We start from the raw sequence: 8,041 nt of genomic DNA, 5'->3' as shown, positions 1-8,041 counted from the left end.
TTTTGTGGATGCCAAGAGCTCCTTCTGGATGCTCTGGCTGAGACTACATTCCTTTCCTTTTCTAGCTCCTAGAGGCTGCCCACATTCCTTGGCTACTGATCCTTGTCCAGCAACTGTAGCATTCTGATCTCTACTTCCATCATCAGGTCTCTCTCTCTAACTGTGACCCTCCTGCCTCCCTCTTGTAGGAACCCTTGTGACAACACTGGACCCACCAGGAAGATAAAAGATAACCTCCCTGTCCCAACATCCTTAACGGGATCCCATCTGCAAAGTCCCTTTTGCCACATAACCAGTTCTGGGGATCAGGTTGTGAACATCTTTGGGAAGCTATTATTCTGCCTGTCACCCAAGGGGGTTCCTAGCAGAGTGATTTAGAGCGAGGGCCCTGCAAAGACCCCAGATTCAAATACTTTATCACTTGCTAGCAGATCCAGTACCTAACTTCTCTGAGTCTTAACAGCCTCACCTGAAAAACTGGAATAATAGAATCTTCCTTCTAGGGCCGTTTTGAGTATCAAGTAACACAATGTATGACATGCACGTGAAACACAGTGTTCAATAAAATGTAGGGAAGTGTCAGAGAAACTAACATATAGAGGGAGAGGGCTGTGGAGGGGAGGAGGATAAGGAGAAACATGCTTTCTTTGGTAGCTTCTTCAGTTTTGCCTGGGCCTCAGCTTTGGCTGAGAATTTCGTCAGCCACTCCCCAGATCAGCCAGGGTGAGCCTGCTTAAATGGAACACTTTGAAGATGATATCCTGTGATACACAAGACCTGCCCAGTTGGGTCTGCAGCAGAGTGGGGTGGGTCTGGGATGATCCTGGCATGGAAAAGTACAGCAGCTCTTTGCCTTCAGATTAGGAGCTGGGACTGCAGTTCTGACATTATCACCCTCCTGCCCCCACCCCAGGCCTCTCCAAAGTCCGTCTTGCAGAGTCAAATGAAAACCAGATTCCTGGTCTTATCTGAGAGCTACGTGACTGTTTCCTGTCACTCCTTTGGAGCCTGGGAAGGTCCCCACATGCATTGTCTAAACTTTAGGATGAATACACACAGCTCTTAAATGGGAGCGTATTATTATAAGTACATGCCTACACAAAGGGTCCTCCCCATTCACTAAAATCATGGGTTATTATTTGGGGCTTTCATTCATCCAACAAATATTCATTCAGCATTTGCAGGTGGCCAGGCAAGGTGAAACTTCTCCCAGCGTGGAGAGTATGTGCAGACAGTATGAATTATGCTATGGGAGGGAGAGCAGAAGCTCTGGAGTGGACCAACCTAGGTCTAGATCCTGACACTTCCCAGCCGTGTTTTCATTGGGCAAAATGACCTCACATCCTTCAGCCTCAGCTTTCTCTTCCATAAAGTGGGCATGACCAATAACCGCCTCCCAGGTTGTGAGGATTAAATGAGATGGTTCAGGGGATGTCGGTGGTAACCCCGTGCGTGGTTCATAGTCAGTAGGTGAGGAATAGCAGTTGCTGTTATAGACATGGAGACTGTTTCCCCAAATGTCTTCCCACCCCCAAATCATAAGGCAGATCCAAACTTGCCTTTTTGTGGACGCCAAGGTTCTGTTGAGCTGTTAGGGTGCAAGTTAAGGAGCCAGAATAGCGGGGTGGGGGGAGAAATGCCCACATGTTTCCACTCTGCAGGTATACACACGTGGACACCATATGTACCCATGAATTCCGCCTTTGGAAGTGAACTTGATTGCAGCCTATTTTCGTCTGGAGGCGGTGGATTCCCGGTAGGAGGCGCCTTCGGTCCTCGGCTCGATCCTGTGACGCCCGCCAGCTGCCTATCTGCTTCTCAGTGTTTGAACTCCGAAGGGCTGGACGCTCACCCAAGAAGGGGACCCCGGCCTGACCTCTCTCGGAATTCAAAAAAATCTAAGGTTGAGCGAGGGAATGGGAGCTGGCTCTTCCCTCTGTGTTTAGAATCCACGTTTTTTGGCGGTCTGGCTGAAACCAGCCCACCCTAGTTCGGGCGCCAGAGCAATGCGGTTCCGAGGGCAAATCTCCAAGGGGCGGAGGCAGAACCGCGGGTAAGAGGCGTCCGCGCAGACTTCGGGTTTGCCCTCCCCGGAGCCAGGACTCGGCGGCAGCTCTGGGCCTCCATGGATCCGAACAGAGACTGGCTGCCCGTCTGCCACTCGCGGGCTGGGAGAACGCCAGCCGGTGCCTTGCCGGGAAAGTTCTCGGCAAAGCTGGGGATGAGCCCTCAGCAGGGGAAGCTCCCGGTGGAGCGCGCCCCCATCCAGTGCCCGCGCGCAAGAACCCGGAATGGGCCCCACCTGGACGGGGACTCAGGCGTGCGAGCCCGAGAGCTCCCTGGGGACCAGGCATCGGGTGGGGACCCTGGACGAGGGGGTGAGCTGACTCGGTTTTTAAAAACTTGCTTCCTCCTTCCCTACTTCTGCCCATCACTCACCTCGCTGGGCACCAGCCCAGGGCAGAAGTGGGAGAAGGAGGCGGTGGCCTCCCCAGGAAGGAGGAGAGGTGAGTGTCTCGCCAGGTAAAGGCTGGCGGAGCTGTGCCTCGGCGTCTGCGCCTGGTGTGGGACGGAAGCGGGTCTCCCAGCTCTACTTAAACCCCTAAAACCTGGGACTTCTGGCTTGAGACATTCCCCGACCACCACCCGTCACACACACGCGCGCGCACACACACGCATGCACACCGATTATCTGGGCCCTAGGGAGGATGGGGGAGCAGGGCTCTATTTTCTCCCGGCCCCATCTTATCCAACTCGGCTGGCAAGGGTGGGGAAGAACTTAGGCCCAGCCCCCGGCCCGCACTCAGCGTACTCCAGCGGCGGACGCTGGGGAGTGGGTGCCCGCCCTGCTCAGCTGCGATCCCTCGCCTCGGGCCCGGGGGTGGCGCCGAGGGCCGGGAGGTAGGGTCGGCCGGTGGGCGGTGCTTCTCGGGGCTGGAGGCTGCTCCCGGCCGGCGCCGCCCTCCTCCTCCCGCGGTCCCTCCCTCCCTCACGCCGGCGCTCCCAGGCCGCGCTTCCTGCGTCCCCAACGCGGTCCCCGAGAGGGCAGTTCGCCCTCTCCGCCACCGCGTTCCCTCGGCTGAGAATCCTCCGAATCCCAGCCCCGCGATCGCGGCGCCCCCCGAGGAGGCCGCCCGGGTGGGGCGCGGGGGTCGCGAAGCCCCCAGCCCCGGGCCGCCCAGCCGAGACGGAGCCGGACCCGCCGCCTCCCGGGTGAGTCTGAGCCGCCGCGCCTTGCGCCCGCCGCTTCCCGCGGAGCGCTGTGCGTTCCCCTCCGGGCCGGGTAAGGGGGCCAAGGCCCGTCTGGGTCGCCTGTCCGTCCGTCCGTCCGTCCGTCCGCCGAGTGCTTCCCGTCTGGGGTCGACCACCTGGAGGACTCCGCACCCCGCACCCTCTGCGACCGCGCCCCGCCGGTGGGGGACACTCCCGCCTCCCGGGCACCGCGCCCGGCCAGCTGGCCTCAGCTGGTGAAGGCAGCTGGCCTTGGGGGCCCCCTGTTGGCGGGGACAGGTGCTCTCCGCCCGGCGGGCTTCGAACCCTTGGCCTCGTCAGAAGCGCTTTCAGCGCGTGGTTAGGAGCAGAAATTCCTAGTAGGTCCCAGGAAACCGCCTTGGCGCTTTGCTCGCGCATCCCTTACTGTATGGAAGTCGGGTCCTTTTAGGGATTTAGATTCGTGTGTGTGTGCGTGTGTGTGTGTGTGTGTCGCTCTACAAGCAAACACGGGGGTAAATAATCTGGTGTGAGCAAAGTGGATTTAAAGTCCTTCCGTGAGCGCATCGATCGGTTTCTTCAGCTGTGAAATGGACATGATAACGTCCCAGGGTGCGGCGGGGCATTCATGCCGAGCACCCAGCAAGCACTCCGCGGTAAGTTCGGTTACGCATAAATCTGATCTCAAATCAGCGCACAAACGGGAGGCGCTTGGCCCGGCGTGCCAGGTCTGCATTACAGGATTATGGTCTCTTTCCCAACCAGGGGTGGGGGCGAGAGACCTGACCCTTCCCCCACGGTTTCCCCAGGGAGCAGCCCTGGGGTGCCCTGCGCAGCGTTCCGAGGTGCCTGTGACGGTGCGTGGTACTGCAGGTCCTTCCCAACAGAGCTGGAGGTCTGGCTGCTGGGAACCCGGGCGCTGCCGGAGTGGTGTGGGTGGGGACGAGGTGGGCGGGGACGAGGTGGGCGGGGCCGGGACCCGAACCGGCGGAGGTGGGTCAGCGGGTGGAAGGGTTGCCCCTCTAGGGCCCGGCCGGCTTCTGGCTTTCCTTTTGAATGGGTTACCTGGAGAACAGCTTGTCTAGGGAACTGTTGGCCCTGGAACCGTGAACAGCTTTCACACCCCAGAAACCTGTCGCAGGAGGGTCCTGACCTATTGGGACAGAGCCCCTGTCCCTTCAAATATCTCACTCCACCAATTGACAGGTACCCCCAGACTAGGAGAAAAGGCCAAAGAAAGAGAAAGAGAGGAGGCTGGTGGTGAATCTGCTCCTCATGGCTTCGGAGCTGACAGCTCCCTGTTCGGGTATCTGCCTCCCTGTTCAGGTATCTGGGGTCTGCCCCACTGATCCAGAGCCCAGGAGTCTCAGGGAGCCCCTAGCCGAGGGAGGAAGTCAGGGATACTTATGACAAGTGTTGCAGAATTGGCGATACAGTCAGGCCACACCACTTGCTGGCTGTGTGACCTGATCTCTCTGAGCCTCAGTTTCTTCATCTGTAAAATGGGATGATGACCTCCAACAGCAAGGTGGGGTATTTGTGCCTAGCACATTTAGTACTCTATAGTAAGATATGTCACAGGGCTTATGCAAGAACAGAAGAAAGGAAATAACTCAGGAGGTCCTGCTAAGAAAAGAGTATTGGAGTATTCATCAGGGAACTGGAGTCCCCCCAGGGGACAGGGGAGGAAGGGTGTCTGGGCAGATGGAAACGCACAGGCAAAAGCACAGAGACAGAAGAGTGCCTGGGGTGTGCCGGGCTGGGGAAGGTGCTCAGGCAGTGGAGGGTGCGGAAATGTAAAGGGAATGGAGGGTCTGGAGTGAGCTGGACTGGACAGGTGGGGCCTTTATTGGAATCATTCAACATATGTTGGCTGAGCACCTTCTGTGGGCCAGGCACTGTTCTAGGTGCTCAACAAAGATGAACGACATGGAGAAAGATGTCCCTTTCATTCAAGTTCTCTAAGCAGGGAAGTCATCTGATCCCATCCATACATTAAGAAGATAATCCTGGCTGCCTGGAAGTAGGTGAGGATCCTGGAGAAGACTCCTAGGAGAGAGAGGCTGGCCTGTGGGTTGGTGGGGGTGGTGGGAATGAATGGGGGAGCTGGATGGGAGGCCAATACAGGAAGCAGAGAGTAATATGTGGCCTTCACTCATGACCGCTGGTCAAGGGTAAGACTCTGGGGTTCTACATGAGGCCCAGACTGCCAGCCTGGTCTTCTGCCAGAGAGAAGTAGTGAGTGAGTGTCTGGGATATTGGCAGGACCCAAACCCCTCCAGCTGCGACTTTCTGGTTCTCTGGCTCCAGATGTCACGAGGCCTGGGAGTTTCTCTGTCTGCGTGAGGGATGGGAAAGCTGGAGCAGAGGCCAGCTGGAGCTTCTGAGGCTCCCGTTTTAATAGGATGTGTTTGTGGTCAGTGTTCCTCCCTCCCTCTGCAGGGCTGGCTGTAAACACCTCAGACCTCTTGGGCTGGAAGAGGCCAGAGTGTGAGGAGCTTTAGTGTGGATTCTCTTCCTCCAGCCCCAAATTAAGGTGGGAGTCATGGGAACGAGAAGCATGGTGCCGGGAAAGTTGCAAAAGTTTAGATGCCTTCTGACTTGGGATGTGGTATGGGGGCTGCTTCTGGCCGCTGACTTTTGCTTTCGCTTTTGTTTCTGCTCTGAAGCTTGGAGGAATCCTCCTTGCCGTGAAAGCTGTGAGAATATCCTCCTCCATGCTTTAAGTCTCCCTTTGCTTGGAGGGAAGAGGAAGATCCTAGAATGTCTCAGGTGCGGAGGACAGTCAGGTCATCAGAAACATCATTCTCATTTGACAAACAAAACTCAGAGAGGGAATGGAACTTACCCAAGGACACACAGCAGTTCGGCAGCAGAACTGGGACTGGAACCCAGCCCTCCTTGACTCCCTTCTAGGGTCTTTTGTGTTCACCTAGGAGGCCTGGCCACATTTAGGACCAAGACCCTTTTGGGCCCCAGGTTTCTCAACCTCTCAGTCTTTCAAGTGGCTCTGTGGAGTAGAGCTCCTCCCCAGGCTGGACAGGTGGCCCAGCCTACCCTGCCAATGTTTTATTTTCCCTTCGCCTGGATTGAGCCCTCGCTGCCATGGCCACCCCTCCTGGGAGCTCTTGCTCCTGAGAAAGAAACCGGTCATTTGTTTGGAAGAAACAAGCCACCTGTTTGGTTTCCCAGTACCAGGCCACACAGCCCTGTCCCTCCCAGACGGCCCCAAGATGCTGACCAGAGGTAGCCCTCTGAGGGTCTCTCCTGAGCTCCCCTGACCCTCGACTCCACCTCCCCTCAGCTCCCGCCTCAACACTGCTGGTTTGCCCTCGCCTTCTATCTGTGGTGTTTACTTGGGCGGAGCAACCTGAAGTCTCCACATTCTCTCTTGCCCTGGATTTATCAGACTTAGCAGCCCTTAAACCTGAATGCTGGAAGCTTTAGATCTTAGAATATCAGGGCCAGAGGGATCTTAGCCATCAGAAAATCCACTCTGCTTATTTGACAACTGGGGAGACCAAGACCCAGGGAAGAGGAGACTCGCCTGAGATCACAGCTGGGACCCGAATCCGAGGTTCCGGAGTTTGTCTCGACTGATTTTGAGGATGATTCTTGAAAAACAAAACAGAGCACCCTCCCCCTCCAAGATCCCCTTTCTCTCTGCACTCCACACTACCAGGTGTTTTTGTGGTGTCCGTGGCGACATGGCCAGGAGGAGTGAGGGCTGAGGGTCCTGAAAGATGAGGCGTGCACATTGAGGAGTGTATCTGCGCATTTCCAGGTCCTGTCTGTTCAAACTGGCATTAACACCGTGGCAGGAGCTAGTGAGTGCATTTATCTGGCACTCCCTTAGCCAGACTTGATAATGTGCCTTTGGATGGCAGGCTTTTAAAGTTGTTTTCGTCCCCCAATTACAAAAGAAGTACGTGTTCCTTGTAAAAACGAGCAGATGACATCGTGAAGGCTGGCGACCACCGTTAATCTTGTGGCGTTTTATTCAGGTTTTTGTTTGCTGAGGTGTTTCATGTCCTGGTTTGTTGTTGTTTTGTTTTTGAAAAAATAGAGACAAGGTCTCCGTGTGTTGCCCAGGCTGGTCTCGAACTCCTGGGCTCAAGTGATCCTCCCACCTCAGCCTCCCAAAGTGCTGAGATTCCAGGCAAGAGCCACTATGCCCAGCCCGTATCCTGGTTTTTCAATTCATCGTTACTGTGCCTGTTATCTTCATGTGATAATATGAGTGACTTCACACAGGGTCTAACCTGTGGGTCTCACGTGTTTCCACCCCTTGATGGCCAGCAGGTATTCCCTTGGCCTAAACCCTGTGACGCTGTGCAAAGTGCAAAGACATTTCTGATTCGCCACTGTGGGAGTCCAGAGGGCCAGTTTCCTGCATCACTGTGGGGTTTGGGAAAGCAATTCTCTCTGAACTCCTAGAAATGGAAGCCATGGCTATCTGGGCGTGATGGGTGTGACCCAAATTCACACAGAGGGAGGGAGAGAGCTTTGTTTCTTCTGACTTTTACGTATTTATTTATTTTTGCTGTGTTTGTTTTAACCCATCCAAGTGCTGCCACCCCACCATCACTGCCCCTTGCCCCAAATCTCCCTGGGATTAGGCATGGGGTTAGGCAAGTGCAGGTCTCTAGAAAAATCGGTATTTGGCATACTCATCTCCAAACCCTGGCTCTTGCAGAGGAGGTGTTTCAATGGCAAAGATGTGCAGAGAATTTGCTTCCTAGTGGGGTGATTCAGGTAGGACACCCCACCCTGGGGACAGGATGGGGTGCGGTCTCTGTCACTGTCTACCAGGATCACAGCTTTGTTAATG

The 8,041-nt window shown here is 55.7% G+C and overlaps 1 protein-coding gene across 2 annotated transcripts in view; it reads left to right on the top strand.

The window, feature by feature from the left end:
• Positions 1 to 1,834: 1,834 nt before the first annotated feature.
• Positions 1,835 to 8,041, top strand: part of LOC105473208 (transmembrane protein 51) — a 71,891-nt gene continuing 65,684 nt past the window's right edge. Inside the window, exon 1 of one of the 2 annotated variants that reach the window (XM_011726875.2) lies at positions 1,835 to 2,053. The gene's annotated coding sequence lies outside the window, so the exon portion shown is untranslated. Of the gene's footprint in view, positions 2,054 to 3,004; positions 3,214 to 8,041 lie in introns of those variants that run through there. The other variant, XM_011726874.3, reaches the window with a different exon arrangement.

Source organism: Macaca nemestrina, chromosome 1 (genome assembly GCF_043159975.1).
Source record: "Macaca nemestrina isolate mMacNem1 chromosome 1, mMacNem.hap1, whole genome shotgun sequence".
Lineage (NCBI taxonomy): Eukaryota > Metazoa > Chordata > Mammalia > Primates > Cercopithecidae > Macaca > Macaca nemestrina.
This window is presented reverse-complemented; position numbering and strand designations above follow the sequence as displayed.